The sequence below is a fragment of the Mustela putorius genome, unplaced genomic scaffold (genome assembly GCF_011764305.1).
Source record: "Mustela putorius furo isolate JIRA1106 unplaced genomic scaffold, ASM1176430v1.1 tig00003905_pilon_pilon_pilon, whole genome shotgun sequence".
NCBI lineage: Eukaryota > Metazoa > Chordata > Mammalia > Carnivora > Mustelidae > Mustela > Mustela putorius.
In genome coordinates, this window is record NW_025422053.1 from 113,135 (window position 1) to 138,145 (window position 25,011).

Here is a 25,011-nt window from a genome sequence, read left to right on the forward strand (position 1 = left end):
TTAGGCTTAGTTTAATGGTTATGTTGAGCGTCAGGCTCACAGTAGGGTCAGGGTTAGTGTTACGGTCAGAGTCAGGGACAGCGTCAGTGTTAGGGTGACGGTTAGGTTTAGGGTCAGGTTCAGGGTCATGGTCAGATTTAGGGTCAGGTTCAAGTTTTGGTTTGGGGGCAAGGTTCATGTCAGGGTCAGGGTTCCGTTTGGGACAGGTTTAGTGTCAGGGTTCGGGTCAGGTTCATAATTATGGTAAGGTCAGCTTTTGTAGGTTCTGTTTTATGAGTAGGTTCAGGATCAGGGTTAGCTTTAGGATTACGATTCTGTTCAGGCTCACGGATTGGGTCAGATTTAAGTTTACAGTCAGGGATAGGGTCAGTGTTAAGGTCAAGGCCAGGGTCAGGTTTAAGTTTAGGGTCTGATATAGGCAAAGTTCAGAGTTCGGTTTATGATTTGGGTCAGGGAGAGGGTCAGGATTTTTGTTAAGTGGGGTTAGGGTTAGGGTTAGAGGTAGGTTGAAGGTGAGGGTTAGACCGGGTTAGGGTCAGTGTCAGGGATAATGTTAGGGGTTAGTTTTAGGGTTAGGTTCAGCATTAGGTTTCGGGTCAGGGCCCGTGTTAGTGTCAGGGTCAGGGTTACGTTTAGGTTTAGAGTTAGGGTCAGGCTCCCATTCAGTGTCAGGGTTAGTGTTAGGGTCAGGGTCCGGGTCTCTGTTAGGGTCAGGGTTAGGTGTATTGACTTTATCTGGGTCAGGTTCAGGGTGAAGTCTAGGGCCAGTGTCAGGTTTACAGTCAATAGGAGGTATTGGTTTAAAGTCCAGATTCGGGTAAGGGACAGGCTTGTATAGTGGTCATTGTTAGGGTCATGGTTAGGTTTAGGGTCAGGGCCAGGGTCAGGTTTAGGGTCACGGTCTGGTATAGCAACGTTCAGGGGTAGGGTTATGATCATAGTCAGGTATAGGGTCAGGGTTATTGTTAAAGTTTAGAGTTAGTGTTAGGGTTAGCGTTACGTTGACTGTTAGGGTTAGACCTGTTAGGGTCAGGGTCCGTGGTAGGTTTAGGGCCAATGTTCGGTTCAGTGTCCCATTAGGTTTTGGCGGTAGGGTTTGGGATTGGGGCAGGGTTAGAGTTAGAAATAGAGTTATGGTTACGTTTAGGATTGACAGCGTATGGTCAGAGTTAGGGTTTGGTTTAGGGTAGGGGTTATTTTTAGGGTCAGGGTCAGCGTTAGGTTTAGGTTCACATACTTTTTTAGGTTCATGGTTAGAGTTACCATTAGGTTTAGGGTTAGGGTCAGTATCACAATCACGGTCAGGGTTAGGGTTAGGGTGAGAGTTAGTTCAGCATCATGGTTAGGATTAGGGTAAGGGTCAGGGTCCTGGTTAGGTTTGAGTCATGGTTACGGTAATGTCAGAGTTTGGTTTAGGTTCAGGGTCCACATCACGGTCAGTGTCAGGCTTAGGTTTAGGTTTAGGGTTCCGGTCAGCATCACAGCCAGGGTCAGGGTCAGGGTCAGGGCTGTGTTTGGGTTTGGGGCAGGCTCACAGACAGTGTCAGGATCAGGGTTAGTGGTTACTGTTAGGGTTAGCCCCTCTTCTGGGTCATGGACCCATCCCTTCGTCGTCTCAGGATAAACCCTGGGCAGAAGGGTGTAGACTCTACACCTGATCCCATTTAACCAGCCTTAAACTGGGGGTTTGAACATGACTTGCCGAGCAGACATCTAACCCCTCATCAGCCTGATCCTGCTTGGGGCATCTCCACCCATGATGGCATGGCCAGGTCCTCTTTACACACAGACACACAGACACCTAGAGGCACACACACACACACACACACAGACACACACAATCACACACAGAGAGATGTGCGGAGGAGACCTAGGGCTACACTGGTAGTTCATAAGGTGTGGGCCTCTCTGACTCTGAGCCCCCTGGTGTGACCTTTTGATTTTATTAGCCAAAGGGCCTGAGGTGTTGGGGAATCCTGATATGACCTGCCAGGGAGGGGACGTGTCTGACGGGCCAGCTCTCTTCTCCCTGCTTCCTCTTGGCTTCAGTACAGCAGAAGAACATGTTGCTTCATTTAGGATGTGCCTAGAAATGAGCTGGGCAGGGGGGTTTTCTCTGTATTGGGTTGCCTGGATACGTGGGTTCCAATTCCGTTGGGCTCTGTCTCCTGGGAAGTGAGGTCACCACTGCCTGGGGGCTCCTTACCACACTTCCTGCTGCACCAGACATCCCTGAGCCGCCGGTCCCCAAGCTGCTAGGACTCACAATCCACTCAATACAGTGCGCCTCCAATGACACGCATACAGCCTCCCAACTGCCCCTAGGAGGCCTGGGTGCAGCTGTTATCCCCGCTGGAGTGAACAGAGCTGGGATTAGACAACGTTAGTGTTAGGCATAGGGTTAAGAAATACTTAGGGTCAGGGTTAGGGTTAGGGTTAGGGTTAGGTTAGGGTTAAGAAATACTTAGGGTCAGGGCTAGGGTTAGACATCGTTGGCGTCAGGGTTAGCGGATGGCTTAGGGTAGGTGTCAGGGTTAGGCTTAGTTTAATGGTTATGTTGAGCATCAGGCTCACAGTAGGGTCAGGGTTAGTGTTACGGTCAGAGTCAGGGACAGCGTCAGTGTTAGGGTGACGGTTAGGTTTAGGGTCAGGTTCAGGGTCATGGTCAGATTTAGGGTCAGGTTCAAGTTTTGGTTTGGGGGCAAGGTTCATGTCAGGGTCAGGGTTCCGTTTGGGACAGGTTTAGTGTCAGGGTTCGGGTCAGGTTCATAATTATGGTAAGGTCAGCTTTTGTAGGTTCTGTTTTCTGAGTAGGTTCAGGATCAGGGTTAGCTTTAGGATTACGATTCTGTTCAGGCTCACAGATTGGGTTAGATTGAGTTTTACAGTCAGGGTTAGGGTCAGTGTTAAGGTCAAGGCCAGGGTCAGGTTTAAGTTTGGGTCTGATATAGGCAATGTTCAGATTTCGGGTTATGATTTGGGTCAGGGAGAGGGTCAGGATTATTGTTACGTGGGGTTAGGCTTAGGGTTAGAGGTAGGTTGAAGGTGAGGGTTAGACTGGGTTAGGGTCAGTGTCAGGGATAACGTTCGGGGTTAGTTTTAGGGTTAGGTTCAGCGTTAAGTTTCGTGTCAGGGCCCGTGTTAGTGTCAGGGTCAGGGTTACGTTTAGGTTTAGAGTTAGGGTCAGGCTCCCATTCAGTGTCAGGATTAGTGTTAAGTTCAGGGTCGGGTCACTGTTAGGGTCATGGTTAGGTTTATGGACTTTATCTGGGTCAGGGTCAGGGTGAAGTCTAGGGTTAGTGTCAGGTTTACGGTCAATATCAGTCATTGGTTTAAAGTCCAGATTCGGGTAAGGGACAGGATTTTATAGTGGTCATTGTTAGGGTCATGGTTAGGTTTAGGGTCAGGGCCAGGGTCAGGTTTAGTGTCTCGGTCTGGTATAGGCAAAGCTCAGGCCCCGGATTAGGATCAGCGTCTGGTATAGGCAAAGATCAGGGTTAGGGTTATGATCTTAGTCAGGTATAGGGTCAGGGTTATTGTTAAAGTTTAGGGTTAGTTTTACGTTTAGCGTTAGGTTGACGGTTAGGGTTAGAACTTGTAAGGGTCAGGGTCCATGGTAGGGCTAGGGGTTAGTGTTAGGGTTAGGTTCAGAGATAGGATTCGGGGGTGGGCCAATGTTAGTGTTTGGGTCTGGGTTACATTTAGGATTTGAGTAGGGTTCAGTCTCACAGTCAGGGTCAGGTTTAGTGTTCAATTGATTGTCGGGGTCACTGTAAGGGTCAGGGTTAGGGTATCTTCATGGTCTTGGTCAGGGTCATGGTGAAGTTTAGCGCCAGTGTCCGGTTTAGGGTCAGGTTCAGGTATTGGTTTAAAGTCCACATTCGGGTCAGGGACAGGGTTATGTAGTGGTCAGGGTTAGTGTCAAGGTTAGGATTAGGGTCAGAGTCAGGGTCAGGTAAAGGTTAGGGCCAGGGTCAGGTTGAGGATCAATGTATAGGGTCAATGTTCGGTTCACTGTCACAGTTAGGTTTTGGCGGTAGGGTTTGGGATTGGGGTTAGGGTTAGAGTTAGAAGTAGGTTATGGTTACGTTAGGGATAGACAGAGGAGGTCAGGGTTAGGGTTTGGTTTAGGTTAAGGGTTAGTGTTAAGTTCAGGGTGAGCATGATGTGTAGGTTCAGGGTCCTTATTAGGGTAATGGTTAGAGTTACCATTAGGTTTAGGGTTAGGGTCAAGCACACTGTCACGGTCAGGGGTAGGGTTAGTGTCCGGTTTAAGTCAGCATCAGGTTTAGGATTAGGGTCAGGGTCAGGGTCCTGGTTAGGTTTGAGTCATGGTTACGGTAATGTCAGTGTTAGGTTTAGGTTCAGGGAGCACATCAGGGTCAGTGTCAGCCTTAGGTTTAGGTTTAGGGTTCAGGTCAGCATCACAGCCAGGGTCAGGGTCAGGGTCAGGGCTGGGTTTGGTTTTGGGGCAGGCTCACAGTCAGCTTCAGGATCAGGGATAGTGGTTATTGTTAGGGTTAGCCCCTCTTCTGGGTCATGGACCCATCCCTTCAGGGTCTCAGGATAAACCCTGGGCAGAAGGGTGTAGACCCTACACCTGATCCCATTTAACCAGCCTTAAACTGGGGGTGTGAACATGACTTGCCGAGCAGACATCTAACCCCTCATCAGCCTGATCCTGCTTGGGGCATCTCCACCCATGATGGAATGGCCAGGTCCTCTTTACACACAGACACACAGACACCCAGAGGCACACACACACCCAGAGGCACACACACACACACACACACACACACACAAAGAGATATGCGGAGGAGACCTAGGGCTACACTGGTAGTTCATAAGGTTTGGGCCTCTCTGACTCTGAGCCCCCTGGTGTGACCTTTTGATTTTAGTAGCCAAAGGGCCTGAGGCGTTGTGGAATCCTGATATGACCTGCTAGGGAGGGGACCTGTCTGACGGGCCAGCACTCTTCTCCCTGCTTTCTCTTGGTTTCAGTACAGCAGAAGAACATGTTGCTTCCCATAGGATGTGCCTAGAAATGAGCTGGGCAGGGGGGTTTTCTCTGTATTGGGATGCTTTTGTTGCTTGCCTTAGCCTAGTATTCGCAGCACTATGGGAGAATCCCGCATAGAGCGAAAGCCTCTTTGCCCAGGCATCCCCTCTGGGAAAGCACAGCATTCTTTGGGAAATCAGAGTCGGGTCTGAGGGATTCTCCTGTTGCCTGAGCTGGTCTTCTCAGCCCTGTGTAATAAACCTGCATGGAGCGAAATCCTCTATACCTCGGCATCACCTCTGTGAGAGAGAAAAGCGCGCTTGCGCCTGTGGAAAGAGCCTTAAGGAAAGGGACACGTTTTGCACTGCGCTCCCCAGGAGCATATCTGTGGAAGGTGCAGCACGCTGCCCGGGGAGAAGAGCAGGAGCCGTTGGCCTTCTGGTCTGGAAACGGTTACGAAGCAGGATAGCCGGCCCTGACAGGCACAGCGGCTGGTGGTAATACAAGTGTCACCGGCTCCAGGTGCAGAGACACGGAAGCCTGGCTGTTAAGTAGACAGGAGGGGATGAGTATGGCAGGAGCGTGCTCCACTCTTAGGAAGGAGTCTGGGTAGAAAGCATGCCTGTCCTGAGCCTCTGGGCCCAAGGAGACAGCAGCTCCTTGGCCACCTGTCCCAGGGGCATACATGCTCTAGCCACCAGGCGCTTATGCTAAACTCGCAGCAACAGCTCCCTGAAATAACAGAGAGTCAGATGCTGAATTCCTCCACGATGTGGAAGCTTGGAGTTGGCACGGGATTTAAGGGGAAGGAGTGGGGACTGTCCACCAAAGCTCCCTATTCAGTGGACAGGCGTTGTGTAGGGATCCTATCACCTCTCCTTTCCTGTGGAGAAATCACTGGCCTAGTCCGCGAGTCCGCCTGAGCGCCAGAGTAAAAGGCCAAGCGATGCCTACACTGGGAGATGGTAGTGTGCATAGAGTGCCATCCTAGTCTACGCACGCTACTGCAGCGTTGTGGCTGTGTCTACTTAATTCGGCCTGGCATGGTGAACCCAGGACGTGAATATGGAGCCCGGGAAAGCAAAGCCCAAGAGGCAACAGCTCTCCCGCAACTCTTCTTCCTTGACACGACGGAATCCTTGCTGAGGAAGCAACAGCGAAGTGCGGTTCGCTCCAAGACAAAGCCTCTGTGAAAGCACAGCATTCGATGAGAAATGTTCTGCGGGCTGCTGCTGCTTGCTTGAGTCCAGTCTCGCGGTGGGAGAAATCCACTACAGAGAAAGCCTCTTTGCCTGGGCATCTCCCCTGAGAAAGCACAGCGTTCCTTGGGACATCAGAGTTGGGTTTGGGGATGCTGCTGCTATTGCCTGAGCTAGTCTCCGCAGCTCGGTGGAAGATACCCGCATGGAGCGAAATGCCCTTTGCCCTAGCATCCCCTCTGCCTGAGAGAGAAGCCAAGTGTGGGGAAGGTGCAGGACGCCGCCCCCGGAGAAGAGAAGGAGCCCTTGGCCTTGGGGTCCGGAAACGCACGGGAAGCAGGATAGCCTGCAGTGGCACGAACCGCAGGCCGGGGGCAAGACAAGTGTCACCGGCTCCCTGTGCGGAGAGATGGAAGCCTGGCTGCTAAGGAGACATGAGGGGACGACTAGGGCAGAGGTGAAGGGACTGGCCTAGACCCCGAGTCTGCCTGTGCGCCAGAGCAAAACCAAAGCCTTTTCTACCCCAGGAGATGGTAATAGGTATAGAGTGACATGGTGCAGGGTTGTGACTGTGTCAGCTGAGTTCGGCATTGCACGGTGAACACCGGGCGTGAACTTGGAGCCCGGGAAAGCAAGTCCCAAGAAACACCAGCTCTCCCGCGGATCTTCTTCCCTGCTGCGACAGAGTGAACACCCAAAGCCTTTCTGAGGAAGCAGCGGCGAAATGCCGTTCGTGCCAAGCTGAAAACCTCTGCGAAAGCATAGCAGTCGCTGGGAAATCAGAGAGGGTTCTGTGTGCTGCTTTTGTTGCTTGCCTTAGACTAGTATTCGCAGCACTATGGGAGAATCCCGCATAGAGTGAAAGCCTCTTTGCCCAGGCATCCCCTCTGGGAAAGCACAGCATTCTTTGGGAAATCCGAGTCGGGTCTGAGGGATTCTCCTGTTGCTTGAGCTGGTCTTCTCAGCCCTGTGTATTAAACCCGCATGGAGCGAAATCCTCTATGCCTCGGCATCCCCTCTGCCTGAGAGAGAAGCGCGCTTGCGCCTGTGGAAAGAACCTTAAGGAAAGGGACACGTTTTGCACTGTGCTCCCCAGGAGCATATCTGTGAAAGGTGCAGCACGCTGCCCGGGGAGAAGAGCAGGAGCCGTTGGCCTTCTGTTCTGGAAACGGTTACGAAGCAGGAGAGCCGGCCCTGACAGGCTCAGCGGCTGGTGGTAATACAAGTGTCACCGGCTCCAGGTGCAGAGACACGGAAGCCTGGCTGCTAAGTAGACAGGAGGGGATGAGTATGGCAGGGCGCGTGCTCCACTCTTAGGAAGGAGTCTGGGTAGAAAGTATGCCTGTCCTGAGCCTCTGGGCCCACGGAGACAGCAGCTCCTTGCTCACCTGTCCCTGGGGCATACACACTCTAGCAACCAGGCGCCTATGCTGAACTCGCAGCAACAGCTCCCTGAAATAACAGGGAGTTAGATGCTGACTTCCTCCACGATTTGGAAGCTTGGAGTTGGCACGGGGTTTATGGGGAAGGAGTGGGGACACTCCCCCAAAGCTGCCTATTCAGTGGACAAGCGTTGTGCAGGGATCCTATCACGTCTCCTTTCCTGTGGAGAAAGCACTGGCTTAGTCCACGAGTCCGCCAGAGCGCCAGAGTGGAAGGCCAAGCGATGCCTACACCGGGAGATGGTAGTGTGCATAGAGTGCCATCCTAGTCTACGCACGCTACTGCAGCGTTGTGGCTGTGTCTACTTAATTCGGCCTGGCATGGTGAACCCTGGACGTGAATATGGAGCCCGGGAAAGCAAAGCCCAAGAGGCACCAGCTCTCCCGCAACTCTTCTTCCTTGACACGACGGAATCCTTGCTGAGGAGGAAGCAGCAGCGAAGTGCGGTTCGCTCCAAGCCAAAGCCTCTGTGAAAGCACAGCATTCGATGAGAAATGTTCTGCGGGCTGCTGCTGCTTGCTTGAGTCCAGTCTCGCGGTGGGAGAAATCCACTACAGAGAAAGCCTCTTTGCCTGGGCATCTCCCCTGGTAAAGCACAGCGTTCCTTGGGACATCAGAGTAGGGTTTGGGGATGCTGCTGCTATTGCCTGAGCTAGTCTCCGCAGCTCGGTGGAAGATACCCGCATGGAGCGAAATGCCCATGCCCTAGCATCCCCTCTGCCTGAGAGAGAAGCCAAATGTGGGGAAGGCGTAGGACGCCGCCCCCGGAGATGAGAAGGAGCCCTTGGCCTTGGGGTCCAGAAACGCACGGGAAGCAGGATAGCCTGCAGTGGCACGAACCGCAGGCCCGGGGCAAGACAAGTGTCACCGGATCCCTGTGCGGAGACACGGAAGCCTGGCTGTTAAGTAGACAGGAGGGGATGAGTATGGCAGGGCGCGTGCTCCACTCTTAGGAAGGAGTCTGTGTAGAAAGCATGCCTGTCCTGAGCCTCTGGGCCCAAGGAGACAGCAGCTCCTTGGCCACCTGTCCCAGGGGCATACATGCTCTAGCCACCAGGCGCCTATGCTGGACTCGCAGCAACAGCTCCCTGAAATAACAGGGAGTCAGATGCTGACTTCCTCCACGATGTGGAAGTTTGGAGTTGGCACGGGGTTTATGGGGAAGGAGTGGGGACACTCCCCCAAAGCTCCCTATTCAGTGGCCAAGCGTTGTGCAGGGATCCTATCACCTCTCCTTTCCTGTGGAGAAAGCACTGGCTTAGTCCACGAGTCCGCCAGAGCGCCAGAGTGGAAGGCCAAGCGATACCTACACCGGGAGATGGTAGTGTGCATAGAGTGCCATCCTAGTCTACGCACGCTACTGCAGCGTTGTGGCTGTGTCTACTTAATTCGGCCTGGCATGGTGAACCCAGGACGTGAATATGGAGCCCGGGAAAGCAAAGCCCAAGAGGCACCAGCTCTCCCGCAACTCTTCTTCCTTGACACGACTGAAGCCTTGCTGAGGAAGCAGCAGCGAAGTGCGGTTCGCTCCAAGCCAAAGCCTCTGTGAAAGTACAGCATTCGATGAGAAATGTTCAGCAGGCTGCTGCTGCTTGCTTGAGTCCAGTCTCGCGGTTGGAGAAATGCACAGCAGAGAAAGCCTCTTTGCCTGGGCATCTCCCCTGGGAAAGCACAGCGTTCCTTGGGACATCAGAGTTGGGTTTGGGGATGCTGCTGCTATTGCCTGAGCTAGTCTCCGCAGCTCGGTGGAAGGTACCCGCATGGAGCGAAATGCCCTTTTCCCTAGCATCCCCTCTGCCTGAGAGAGAAGCCAAGTGTGGGGAAGGCGCAGGACGCCGCCCCCGGAGAAGAGAAGGAGCCCTTGGCCTTGGGGTCCGGAAACGCACGGGAAGCAGTATAGCCTGCCGTGGCACGAACAGCAGGCCGGGGGGAAGACAAGTGTCACCGGCTCCCTGTGTGGAGAGATGGAAGCCTGGCTGCTAAGGAGACATGAGTGGACGACTAGGGCAGAGGTGAAGGGACTGGCCTAGACCCCGCGTCTGCCTGAGCGCCAGAGCAAAACCAAAGCCTTTCCTACCCCAGGAGATGGTAATAGGCATAGAGTGCCATGCTAAGACACACACCCTGCTGCAGGGTTGTGACTGTGTCAGCTGAGTTCGGCATTGCACGGTGAACCCCGGGTGTGAACTTGGAGCCCGGGAAAGCAAGTCCCAAGAAACACCAGCTCTCCCGCGGATCTTCTTCCCTGCCGCGACAGAGTGAACACCCAAAGACTTTCTGAGGAAGCAGCGGCGAAGTGCCGTTCGTGCCAAGCTGAAACCTCTGCGAAAGCATAGCAGTCGCTGGGAAATCAGAGAGGGTTCTGTGGGCTGCTTTTGTTGCTTACCTTAGACTAGTATTCGCAGCACTATGGGAGAATCCCGCATAGAGCGAAAGCCTCTTTGCCCAGGTATCCCCTCTTGGAAAGCACAGCATTCTTTGGGAAATCAGAGTCGGGCCTGAGGGATTCTCCTGTTGCCTGAGCTGGTCTTCTCAGCCCTGTGTAATAAACCCGCATGGAGTGAAATCCTCTATGCCTTGGCATCACCTCTGCCTGAGAGAGAAGCGCGCTTGCGCCTGGTGAAAGAGCCTTAAGGAAAGGGACAATTTGTGTTGTTTCAAGCCACTGAGAATTTGTCATTTGCTACAGTGGCACTAAAAAACTACTAGAACTCACTGAGACATATTGAGTCTGTACAATGGCAGGGACCATTTCTAGGTAGGACTATCTACAGGGTGTGGTAGTACTGGGTCTGGAGAGTTGACTGCCAGCATCCTTCCTCCCTCCCCCTTCCTGAACCCCAGTGCACTGTGTGCCTCCTCCACTGCAGCCCAGGTGACTCACAGGAAGCTGGCCCCATCCACACTACAGGGAAGGGTTCTGTCATGGAAGCCAGTCATGTTCCTCCTGGGCCATTCACACAACCAGCTGCACGACAGTCAGTGCCTTGTTACTGTTCTACGAGAGACAGTAACCTAGGATGTCCCACACACACAAACGGGAACGGCTTTACAGAAATATCTGGGTTGTCTCTGAATGTGAACAAGGAAAGCAGTGCCCCCACTGCGGGCAGCCATCACACAGTCAGCAGGGGGTGGAAGACAAACTGGCCAGAGGGAAAGGGCAGAGTAGGGAAAAAGGGAGAAAATCATGGAGACAGTGTGAATAAAACACATTCTCTGCAAGCCCTGCCATGAGCTGCTTCTTCATGAGATTGAAGGGGTTTTTTTTTGTTGTTGTTTTGTTTTTGTTTTTATTTTTTTTTTAATCTTTAATGCAGTTTCAGTTAGGATGAGACAACCATCCAAACTGATTCAGGACGTCAGACTTTACGGAAACTAAGAAAGCCAGATAATAAAAGTAGATGACTCACATGTGTGATAAGTTTCCTTTCCAACTAAGGGCGGGGGGAAAACTAGAACCTTGAGTTTGTGGTTATTCCGCTATTCTTGCTATTTTTCAGCACTCAAATGTATTTTTCAAGAATGAGGAACTTATTCTCAATGAATACAGTGATGGTTCCCTGAAAATTTGTAACCAAGTAGGGAACAGAGTCTCTAAACAGATTGTTTTGAATTGACTTAACAATCACACAAGATAGACTGTAAAATTTATCAAAGAGTGGGGCTGAGTTTCTTATATATGATTTCATGCAAATTTTTGTCTACCTGATGATTTTTAGTTTTTGTCTACAGGGTGAGTGAATAAAGGTGTCTCAACATGGTCCAGAACTAATGGTGTTCCCTGGCTCACTAGGAAATCCAGGGTCATTTCTGTTTCCTTTTCCATGAACTTCTCCTTCCTCTCATTTGGTCTGTTTTTCAATCGGACTGTTTGTCTTCTTCTCAATTTGTAGGCACGTCAGAGACATGAACTCCTTGAACAGCTGATGTTACAGATGCTTTTCACAGCCTGTTGCCCACATGCAGCTTTACTCTTTTTTGATATACAAATCTTTTTCAAATTTTTAAAATAAAGTGGCATTTCATTTCTTCTATGGTCTGTGGGTCTTATTTCTACCTAAGGTAGTCTACCACTTCCCAAATTTTTACATGCCCCTAGATTGTCTCCAAATTCTTTATCATTTTGTTTGTAGAGTTAGAACTTAAACCAATTCACAAGGTTAATCAATCTGACATCTGCTTACATATGTGATAGGAAGCAAGAGTTCTAAGAAAGAGAGTTCTTTCAGCTCTGAGGGATAGAGCTTAAAGTCAATATTCAATGATACTCTGTCTCGTTTTCTAGAAGGAACTGGTGGTTTCTGTTTGGAACCCTGACAATTTTTTCTTAGTCCCTGAAAGTCAAATAGGTTTATGTCTGTTTTGGTTTGAGTCTGTTTAGCTAATTCTCCCTGGGACTTGAAGGCTTTATGAACTGAAGGCATGACTGTTTTTCAGCTCAAGTAAATGCTGCATTAGTTCAGTTATAACTTCTGTTATATTCTCCTTTTGTCCTCAGGGTACTTGCAAGGTAGATTTGGACCTGACCTCAGATCTTACTTTTTCATTTCTCATTTCCATCTCTTTGAAATTTTCCTCAGTGTTCTGGGATATTCCTTTGGAAAATCAATTTTGTGGGGTACCTGGGTGGCTCAGTGGGTTAAGCCACTGCCTTCAGCTCATGTCATGATCTCAGGGTCCTGGGATCGAGTCCTGCATTGGGCTCACTGCTCGGTGGGGAGCCTGCTTCCTCTCTCTCTCTCTGCTTGCCTTTCTGCCTACTTGGGATCTCTCTCTGCCAAATAAATAAAATCTTAAAAAAAATCAATTTTGTTCTCAGCAGTGATTATTACTGTTTACAGGGTTCCTATTACATGTTACAACTAGTGAATTTAAGTTTCAAATCTTTCTTGTATTTTTTGTTTTAAAAGATTTATAAAATTTATTTGACACAGAGAGAGACAGAGAGAAAGTGAGCACAGACAGGAAGAGTGGCAGAGGGAAAAGGAGAGGGAGAAGCAGACTCCCCACTTAGCAGGGACTCCCCACCCCCCACCACAGGGTTTGATCTCTGGCAGACATTTAACCAACTGAGCCATCCACGCACCCCAAAGCTCCCTTTCAAAATCTTCAGTAAATATTTTGCTGCTCTTTACTGTAACTGTATCCCCCTCAGACTTCTTGACAGTAAGTTTCTCTAGCTCTGTAGTCAGTTCTTAATCAATGAGGACACATGCTCTGGACCTCAGTTTGGTGCTCCTCCACCAAGATGCTACCTGCCACTCAGGTGTGTGAACTCTTGCAGCTCAGGCCTAGTCACACTTTGGGGAACTCTGGGGCATCAGCGAACCTGCTCTAAGGGGACCATGCTTTGTGCATAAAAGCAGGCCCCTGTCATGAAGCAGCCCCTCTCAAACCTCCCCAAGTTGTCCTTCCCTACACAGCACAAAGTCTCTAAGCAACTCAACCTGCTGGGAAAGCCCATTTCTCTATGACCAAGGACCACAAAGAGAGGGAAGTTATACCATGGGCCCCACACAGAAAGAGGTCTTCACTGAAAGCCTTCGAAAGAGAGTCTGCCTTTTCTTCCAGGCATTCCATCATGGCACCTCAAAATCCTGAGATGCTCTTCCACTGCTCCCCCTGAGATGCCAAAACGCACTTGGCAGTCGAATAGGTCATTCCCACAGCCCACCTACATGATTCTTGAGGGCCTGCCTGGTGCTGGGGATGGGTGAAGGCAACACAGGCCCCTGGTCTTGAGCTCTGATGTCACTGGCTCTTGAGCAAAGGAAGGAAAATGAGAGGGCCCAGGAGACTGCACACAACACCATGTTCTCAGAACATCTCCCTGGCCCCCAAGATCACCTTGTCATGGCAATGTCAGCAGAGCATGGCAAGTGCTACCTCAGAAGTCCCTCTGACACCTCAGCAACAGAGAGAGAGCCCACCCATAAACATAATCCCTAGAACCAGCATCCTTTAGGAACCAAAACCCCTATGAGTCAATTACTTTGGTATGTGTTAGTGTATTTTTACCTATGTAAAATATAAGAAAAAGAGGAATGACATACCTGTATGATTTGGGGCAGTACAGCAACTCGATTTTGAGTGTTTGGGATTATAGATAGATATTTTTTTTTCCAAAAAGAAATTTATAATCCATTTAATAAAAACAATGTGAATTGCCATGTATGCATTCCAGCAAGTTCTTTTTTTTTTTAATATTAACAAACTTATTTTAAAGTTTATATGGAGAGGCAAAGACTCACAATAGTCAACATAGTGTTGAAGGAGAACAAAGACTGAGGACTGTCTTCAAAGTTTACCATAACAATGGGGCGCCTGGGATGCTCAGTGGGTTAAGCCTCTACCTTCAGCTCAGGTCATGATCCCAGTAGGGCTCTCTGCTCAGCAGGGAGCCTGCTTCTCCTCATCTCTCTCTCTGTCTGTCTCTCTGCCTATTTGTGATCTCTCTCTCTGTCAAATAAATAAATAAAATCTTTTTAAAAAAGTTTACCATAACGATAATTGTAAGAAAGATATTATAATACCACAGAAAGACTAGATTAAAGGAACAGAATATATATTATCAATTATATTTTATATTTAATATAAAAGCAAAAGCAATACAAGAGAGCAAAATACAATCTTATAAACATATGGTTCTGAGTAATGGTGAAGCTAAATGTAAAAATATAAAATAAAAATAAAATAATAAAATAAAATAAATCCAGGAAGATATCATACACTCTTCACAAAAATTAACTCAGATTGGATTATAAACCTAAACATGAAACATGTAGAAGGTAATATAGAAGAAAATTTAAATGACCTTGGTTTTGGAAATAACTTTAGCTACAAAAGCACAAGCACTGAATTTAAAAATGTCTACTCTGTGAAACACAATGCCAAGAGAATGAAAAGGCAAAGCACAGACTATGAGAAAAAATTTGCAAAATACACATCTGGCAAAGGACTGTTAATCAAAAATACACAAAGACCACTTAAAACTCAACAATGGGGGAAAAACCTGATTAAAAATGAGCCAAAGACCTTAGCAGATACCTCACAAAAGAAAATATTACAGATGGCAAATAAGCATATAAAAAGATGCTTCACATCATATGTCATCAGGAAAATGCAAATTAAAACAAAAAAGAGACACCAGTACATACCCAGAATCCAGAACACTGACAACAGAACACGAAATGTTGGTGAGGATGTGGAGCAACAGGAATGTTCTTCCAAGTCTATTGAGAATAAAGAACGGAAAACTACTTGGCAGTTTCTTACAAAACTAAATATATTCTTGCCAGATGATTCAGCAGTAGCAGTTCTTGGTATTTATCCAAAGAAGATGAAATCTATACCCACAAAGATGTCTATAGTAGTTTTATTCATTACTGACAGAAGCTTGGAAGCAACCAAGATATCCTTCCATAGGTGAAAGGTCAAATAAAGTGTAGTACATGCAAACAATGGAATATTATTTAATGCTAGAGAAATGAATTACCACGCCATGAAAAGATATGGATATAAATATTTAATAAATATTTGATTTTTGGCTTCTACCAGTCTATCAATAGTATTAGTATATTTTAACAATGAATGCTCAGCATTCACGAATTTACCTAATAAAATGTTTTGGGTTCAATATTTTAAATACTTCAACCTCTATGATTATATTCCTAATAATTTTGAATTGGGGTAAATAAACCTTAAATTTTTTTGTAACTTGTTTCTTATTGCAAAAGAGCTCAATGAAATTTTAGAAAATAAAAATTTACAAAAAAAGTTTAGTTTACTATTGCCAAATAATTTAAAACTTTACCTTATATTCAAATACATATATTTTTCTAAATTGATTTATATGCTACTAAAACCAAAAACTTTTAGTTATACTAGATTTCATATCATGCAATCAATGCCAGAAAGCCATCTGGCGATGACTTGTCTTAAATAGAGTTAAGATGGGTGTTATTACAATGCAAGATGGAAACAAAGATAGTATAACAATTGAGTGTTACATAACTTTTCTGTTTTGATCAAGTGACTAATCTACAAAAGGCTTTTATCGGTGACAGACTTGGGAATTTAACAAAACTTTTAAACTAGCATGTGCGACTCATTCCTAGAAAACAACACAATCAATAACACTTTATTTAGATTAAATCATGACTATTTCTCCATTTGAATAAAAAAGGTAGCAACCCCAATAAATTTATTGAACAGGAAAAGTTGAAATGCTATAATGCTCCTAAGGAATTAAATGATCCAGTCATGAATTACAAAAAAAGGATATAAATTACCAAAGTGTTTGTATAATTGGAATGTACAACTGCCCATTATCGTTCATAGTGTCAGCTTGTACAAGAACTCTATAAAAGAACTCCACTTCTAAACCGTGGAAAATAGGTTCCCTTTCCCCCTATATACAACTATTAAGCCATTCATTTAGCTTTTAATATATCCACTTAATACAGGCTTTTTACTCATTTTAACAGGCAGCAGAGCTGTATTCTTATTGCTTACATCTAAAGGATAGACTTCTAGCGTAAGAGGTAAAGCCCATAAATGAGCCCAATAATAACAACAAAATACAGTTTAGTGAGCCCTTACAATCTGCCAGCTACCTTTCTGACAATACTTCAATTAATAAAACATATAAAATACCTGACCACAAAGAGCTTACATTCTTTAAAATATAATAGTTAAATAAACCAATAATAGAGGGGCACCTCGGTGGCTCAGTCCATTGAGTGACTGCGTTTGGCTTGGGTCATGATCTCAGGGTCCTGGGATGTAACTCCCCAGCAGGCTTTCTAGGCAGTGGGGTGTTTTCTTCTTCCTCTGCACCCCCTCCCAATTCTCTCTCTCTCTGTCTCCAATAAGAAAATAAACCAGTAATAGAATAATGATTGATGGTGGATGGTGATAAGTGTTACAAAGAAATACAAGAAAGTTAAAAGCCATTGGAGAATGCTGGGAGGAAAGTTAATTTTATTTTGTGTTGGGTGGTTATATCTCATTTATGAGATGTTATTTGCACAAAGACGCAGGAAGTGAAGGAGGGTGTTATACACATATTAAAGGAAAAGATTGCTCTAGGCAGAGCAAGTAAGTATATAGACTTTGTGTGAACAGCTGGTCTGTTACTTTTTGAGGAAAAACAAGGAGGCCAATGAGGAGTTCATAGTGGTGGAGAGAGGAAGAACGTATTGATGCATGACCTTCTAGTATATTGAAACGCCTTCAGTTTTTATTTACTATGAAAGGGGAAGATACCAAAAGACTTTCAACAGCAGAATAAAATCATCTGACTTGATTTTAGGTTAATTTGCTGTACCAAAATAAATTTGCAGGGAGAAAGGAGTGCAGTATGTGTGGAAGTGGGGTTATCAATCAAGTCAATAATTCAGGAACATATGATGGTGTTTTTAGCATGCTGGGTGGTAATAGAAGTGGTGAGGTATGGTTTTTATTTTGTATATATTTGGATGGTGAATATTCTGGTGAACAGGATGGAGTATGTGCAGGACAGACAATATCAACATTTTTTTTACCTGCACAAACAGAAGGGTGGAGTCTTCATTCCCTTATATGGAGAGAACTCTGAGTCAAAAGTTCTTTCTGATTAAATGGCATAGTGATGATGAGGATTTAGTCAGACAGTGAAGAGAGCAGTAAGCATAGTGTTAAGCGGTAAGACATTATAATACATTTGAACATCAAAAAACGTTGTGTTGGATCATCTGTTTAAGTGAGTAAATCAATAAATAAAGCTTCCTGGGGTTCTGATAGAGTTAAAGAAGACTACTATATGATTCAAAGGGGCACGTGCACCAAATGTTTATAGCAGCAATATCCACAATAGCCAAACTATGGAAAGAACCTAGATGTCCATCAACAAATGAAATATATATATATATATGATGGAATACTATGCAGCCATCAAAAGAAATGAAATCTTGCCATTTGCGATGACATGGATGGAACTAGAGGGTATTATGCTTAGCAAAATAAGTCAACCAGAGAAAGACACTATCATATGATCTCCCTGATATGAGGAAATGGAGGTGCAATATGGGGGACAGGAAAAGAGTAAATGAAACAAGATGGGATCGGGAGGGAGACAAACCATAAGAGACTCTTAATCTCACAAAACAAACTGAGAGTTGCCGGGGGGTGGGGAGGGTAGGGAGAGGGTGGTGGGGTTATGAACATTGGGGAGGGTATGTGCTGTGGTGAGTGCTGTGAAGTGTGTAAACCTGGCGATTCACAGACCTGTACCCCTGGGGCTAATAATACATTATATGTTAATTAAAATAAAAGAAGAAGAAGACTACTATAAATCAAATGCTATGGTTTTCAGCAAAGAGTGTGTAATCAGGCATATTTTATTAAAGTAACCAATTAAAATGATGGTCGAAAATTGGAAAAACAGAAAACATAAAAATCAGAGATTTTAAAAAGAGATATGGGACAGTGTAGAGAATATAGTCAATGATATTATAATAGTGTTATATGGTGACAGATGGTGGCTATATTTGTAGTGATCATAGAATAATGTATGGAGATTTTGAACCCCTGAAACCAATGTAACACTGAATATCAACTATACTCAAATAAAAGAATAGTAAAAATAAAACATTTTAATTTAAAAAGATAAAAAGAGGGACAATAATTTGAAAAGAGAATTTCAAAAAGAGTAAAGATGAGGCCAAGACATACTCTGAACCTTGAGGAAAACACCATTTTGGAAATTCTTCCCATTTTGAGAAAACCCAAATGAACCAATACCATAAAAGAACCCATTTTAACTGAGAGATGTAATGAATGCTCAAGAAATAATTTTATGACAGGATAATTCTTCCCTATGAAACAGCATACAGAAACCAGGGGAAACACCTGGAAGCAAAATAAACTATACAGAAAATAAGAATTGGAAAAAGATAAATGATGAAAGATAAGAAAATTAGACTTGCGACAGAGACCTAGTGAAGAGAACTTTTAGCTTGTGGTTTAATGTTTTTGAGGATAATCTAGAGTTCATAACTGCCTTGAGACTGGTTGGTTGTAGGCAGTTTAGGCAGACCCCTAAGACAGGCCTACTTTGGGCAGGTGGTGTTGGAGGAGGCCATTGGGCTGGACAAAGACAAATCCAACCATTTGACTAAAGTGTCTGGGAAGATGTTGAAGTCAGATGCAACAGAGAAAGACCTGTCAAACCTAATCTCAGAAATGGATGATGATGAAGATGATTGGACAGCACAAGGACACCATCAACCTGCTGGGTCCTGCACACAGGATGGTCCTTCGTACACTCACGGAATATGCCTCCAAAGACAACATACAGGATTACCTGCAGGCCCAGAGGCCTCCTGACCTGGAGTACTGTTACAATATCAGCCACAATGCAGCAGAGCAACTCTCCTCCAAGGACCTGGTATCCTGTGCCTATCAGGTAGCCTGAGGCATGGAGTACCTTGCCTCCAAGAAGTACATACACCAAGACCTGGCCACCAGGGAAGTGCTGGTGACAAAGGACAACATGATGAAGATCTCAGACTTCAGCCTTGCCAGAGATATCACCACATCAGTTACTATAAAAAGACAACCAACAGTGGACTGCCTGTGAAGTGGATGGTCCCTAAGGCCATGTTTGACCAGATCTACATCGACCGCAGAGTGACTTCTGGTCTTTTGGGGTGATCCTGTGCAAAATCTTCACTCTGGAATCCTCCCATATCCTGGAGTGCCTGTGGAGGTGGTTTTCAAGCTGCTGAAGGAGTCATTTGATGGATAAGCCAATAAGTGCACCAGAGAGTTATACACAATAATGAGGGGTGGCTGGCATGTGGTACCTTCAAGCTGCTGGTAGAAGACCTGGATCATACTGTGGCCTTGTCCTACAACTAGGAGTACCCGGACCTGTCCTTGGCCCTGGAACAATACTGTCTATGCTTTCCCAACACCCAAAGCTCCACCTGCTCCTCAGAGAAGAAGTCCACCTTCTCTCATGTGCCGTTGCCCAGGGAGGCCTATCTGCCCTGACACCCAGCCCAGTTTGCCAATGGTGGACTCAAATGACTAGTATCCCTATTACTCCTGTCCATATTCCGTCATAAGCTGTAACCCTTACCCCCCACCCTCCCTGCAAGTCTCACTGCCTTCTCCTTTGTCCCTTTCCTACTGGCAGGAGCCAGCTGCCTACCTGAGGCCTTCAGCCCTTGAAGTTCACCTCTCTTCCCCTTCCTCTTCCTCCTCCTTACAACCTGCTCATGAAAGAAAGGCACACAGAGAGGCAGGTACTTGCTCGTGGCTGCTTCCTTCCCTCCCATGTGTTGGACCAAGACCCCTCCCTGGCATCTGGTACTGACTGGACGTCGAGGGAGTGGGAGATGAGGCATGCCAGTGAAAGGTGTGGGAGCTTTCCTGTTTTGGTTTTGTCTGCTTAGCATAACATGTAAGACTGAGTTCTGGTGGCAGGGACCTAGTCCTTGGGGCTATAGCACTAGCGAGGGGAGGTCAACTGCTCTGGGCCTTGGCTAAGATCAACCCCTGCTCCAGAGATATGGTGCCAAGGGCTTATTAATTTTGATATTAATTTGCTTTGCTGACCAAATACCTGGTATCAAAATATGGGAAGGCAAAGACTGGAAGCAGTGTTGTGACCATGGGGTCCAGCCCCAAACTATGAAGAAAACACAAAGTGTATAAATCTGAGTAAGTATATATTTACACACCTTTTTAAATAGGTTGTTATCAAAGATTTAATCAATGGGTAATATGCTCCTCGTGGCTGGGAAGCATCAGTTGCCATATATTAAAAACAAAGAAAAGAGGTGTCTGGGTGGCTTCCTCCATAAGTGTCCCTTCCTTTCAGGTCATGATCCCAGGGTCCTGGGATGGAGCCCCACATCAGGCTCTCTGCTCAGTGGGAAACATGCTTCTCCTTTTCCCTCTGCCCTGCTTATAGTTCCTCTTCCTGTCTCTCTGTCTGTCAAATAAATAAAATATTAAAAAAAAAGAATCAAACAAAATGTTTTTAAAAGGTCTTTTTTTTTTTAAATTTTCTAGGGGTGCCTGGATGACTCAGTTGTTTAGGCAGATGTTTGCATTTGGCTGAGGTCATGATTCCAGTGTACAGGGATCCATCCCTGCATGGGACTACTTGCACACCAAGAAACTTGCTTCTTCCTCTCCCTTTGCACGTGATTACCACCACTTGTGCGCTTCCTCTCTCTCTCTCTCTCTCTCTCTCTCTCTCGCTGTCAATAAACAAAATAAAATCTCTTACTAAATAAATAAATAAATAAATAAATTTCTAAACCTACTTTCAGTTTAGGTCCCTTAACAAAAATTGCTACTGATTCATTAAAAAAAAAAAAGAAAAGATAATTTAGAAAGATGCTTCCAGAGCTAAAACGCTGTTTTTTTTTTCAGGATTAAATATAGAAGTGCTTTATAAAGTAAAAGAATAAATATGCTATATTAACACTAATCACACTATAACTTTGGTGGTTATATCAAGATAATGAAAAGTGATTTTAAAGAAAATTTCATTATCAGACATAAAGATCAAGTCAAAATTACAGAAGAGTAAAAGCATGAATTCATCAGGGAGTATAATAATTCTTGACTTTTAATACTTAATAACAGACTTGGGGATATATAGGGAAAAACTAAGAACAAAAATCATAACTTCTACCTTAGAAGAGAAATGGAAAAAAAATTTCAACACCTTTATTTTAAGATTATATAGACAAATGGTCATCAAATTGGTAAGATATGTAAGACTTGAACAAAATTATCAACTAACTAGATATGCTTGATATTACAGAACACTCCCAACAACCGCAGACTACATATATCTTAAGCCATGATTTTCTTTGCAAAGGTCAACATTGATAATGTTCTAGTCATACCGCCGTGTACCAGGAAAGAAGTAGCATATTTCTTGAAAGACACAGCTATCAAATCTCCATTGAGAAACCTTAAAGATGGAGAAGGGATTTGCAAGTTATATATCTGATAATGGACATCAACTCTGATTATTAAAAAATGAATAAAAATAAAAAACCTTACTAATAACCAAACAGAGTAACCAATTTTACATGTGAAGAAAATTATTGAAGAGACATGTCACCAAAAGGATATGGATGGCTTATAAGCACATGACAAATTTCTCAACATTCAGACATTAAAGAAATACAAATTAAAATCATAATGAGACATGCTTACATATCTATTAGAATGGCTAAAATTATAAAGGCTAATTGTACTTCGTCTGAGCTAGATTGAGAAGCAACAAAAAATCTAAACTGTTGTTGGCATATATCATGATACCACCACTTTGGAAAATAGTTTGGAAATTTTTTAAATGCAAAATATGTTGCAGTTCCACGAATAGCCATTTTACTTCTAGGCATTTAACCAAGAGAAACAAACCCTATGTTCGTACAAGGACTTGTATATGAATTTCATAGCAGCTTTATTTTTAAGAATTGAAAACAGTGGAAATGTTCATTAATGTCCATCAATAGAGCAAAGACAAATGATGATCTATTCATTAAAGAGATTACTATTCAACATCAAAATGAACTATTTACAATTGGAGATTCTCAAAGTAATGGTGCTGAGAAAAGAAAAGCCAGGCAATGAATAGTATATACTGTGTGATTCCATGACTATAAAAAAAATCTAGAAAATACAAATTTATATATAGTCACAGTCATCAAATATATTGGTGTGATTTTAGTGCTCTATTTTAGTGCCTTCTTCTGTGCTCCCATAGCTTCCTACACTTGGATCTCTGAGCATTTGTTACACCATGTGAAAATATGAACTCTTTTTCTGTATTCTGTCTTACTAGAATAAGAATCCTTGAAGTTTTATGGACATTTGAACTCTCAGTTATTAGCAGAAATTCTATCACACAGTAAGTTTCCAAATATAAAAGCCAGAGTTTTACAATGACTTCTAAGCTTTTACATGATCTAGGCACTCATTTAACCTCTGTGACCTCTTTCCCTGCTACTCTTCAGTCCCTCACAGTGGCCTCCTTGCTATTCCTCAGATATGCCAGGCACGATCCAACCTTATGGCCTTCAAGATAGCCAATTCCTTTGTCTGGAGTGACCTGATTGCTGATAGTTCTGGGCAAATTCATCACCTTTCCATACCTTTGTTCAATTGTCAGCTTCATTGTAACTACCCTGATCTTCCTATTAAAAAATTTTTAACTCCCCATTCCCTGCCTAGCAACCTTGATTTTTTCTCACCCTGATTTAATTTTTCTTTTTCCCCATTGTACTCATCATTTTTGAATGCACTATGCAATTTTTATTAAGGTTTATAGCTTTTAATTGTCTCACCCATTAAAATAAAAGTTCTACAAAGCCAAGTATTTCATTTACCAGTGTAGTCTGAAGTAATATCTGCCATATAATAGACAGTAGACACTTGGTATATTTCAGAATAAATTAGTGTTGAGATTATACTGAATTTCATAAGTCATTTCAATATATTTTTCCAAAAAATAAACTATGTAAAACATACCTTAAATTTACTTTCAAAATATTTTATAGCATATAATGGACAAAATAAGACAAAAAAAAAACCAAAATAAGACAAAAGCCTTAAAAAAACAATCATATGAATAACCATTTCAAACCCACTTAAAAATTGCATAATACCACACTCCTAGATCATCTCTGAATGCTCTAAAATGACCCTTCAAAAGAAATACATTTTTTAAAATAACAGATTTTTTGGCAAATAATTTAATAAAATAAAAGTTTCATTCATCTATGTAGATCATAATAAATGTTTTTAATAAGCATGAAATTATAACTCTGAAGTGTGCTAAAATGAAACCACCTGCTAAGGGTGAGAGAACAAAAATAAACATCATTTTTCCAAATAAGAGGAATTTATTACCTTTGAATCAAAGCATGTGGATTTGTTCAAACTGGCAATAAAGGAATATGGAAACACAAACCATAGAAAGTCATATTTTAGATTTCTAATGACTTCATAGTGAAGAGTATACATTTTTTAAATGCTACATAATGCTACATAATGACAAGATGACAGGGTGTGACAAATAGCATTTTTAAAAGCTCTACTCATAATGGAACGGAAGGTGTCATTTCCCTATAATTTTATATATGTCATTAATTTACTATATCTGGATACAACACATTACCAAACAGATGTTCATGAAAGACTAAATCATTTTTAATGGAACATAATAATTTGAACCGACATCTATTAATCATATTTTTCGATCTAACATTTATAGTCTCGCTAAACAATTCATCAGTTGTCGACAAAATTAAAAAAAAAATAGCATAAAATGTCGTGTTTGGAAAAGTAGATTTTCTTTGAAATTTGCATTTAAATGAAAATATTTGCTAAAATTTTAAAACTTTAAATGTAATTTTATATATATCTGACCTATCAGATGATATAAAATTTTTGGAGAAAATATGACATATTTTTTTTTATCTTGGTTGAAGGTATTAATAAAGAGCAACTGTTTGTATTATTTGTATTGTGATATCTTAGTTAATAAACATGAATAACTGGTATACAATAAGTTTTTTTTTTAATTTTATTTATTTACTTGACAGAAATCACAGGAAGGCAGAGAGGCAGGCAGAGAGAGAGGAATGGAAGCAGGCTCCCTGCTGAGAAGAGAGCCCACTGTGGGACTCAATCCCAGGAACCTGGAATCATGACCTGAGCCGAAGGCAGAGATTTTAACCCACTGAGCAACCCAGGAACCCTAAAACATGTTCTTTTTTTATATAGAATTATAGTTCTTGCCAAAATATGGAACTAGCTGGAACTGAATGCCTCCTTCAAAGTCAGCTCTGGAGAAATTATGCAAGTGTAATACAGAACTATTTCGGATATGTACCAAAAAACAAAGAAATGATGATGATAAATTCCTTAAAAGACTGAAAGTTGCTCTTGACTGGTATGTTTCAAGCTCTATTCCTGGTTTGAGGACAGGTTTTAATAGGCCTGTCACTGTAGAAATCAGCTGGATGTTTAGAGGCTATCAGAACTGTACAAAAACCTTGAAGGGGTAAAGACTTGAAAATTCTTTAGAGAGATCAGCTCCCTAAGGCATTATTCATCCACACATTTTCCTCCAAACAATTAAGACTGATGGATGAGGGGCACCTGAGGGGCTCTCTCATCACGTGGGTGGTGGGTTAAGCCTCTGCCTTCATCTCAAGTCATGGTCTCTGGGTCCTGGGATCCAGCCCCACATCAGGCTCTGCTCAAAAGGAAGCCTGCTTCCCTCCCTGCTTGCCTGCCTCTCTGCTTACTTGTGATCTCTCTCTCTCTCTGTGTCCAAAAATAAATAAA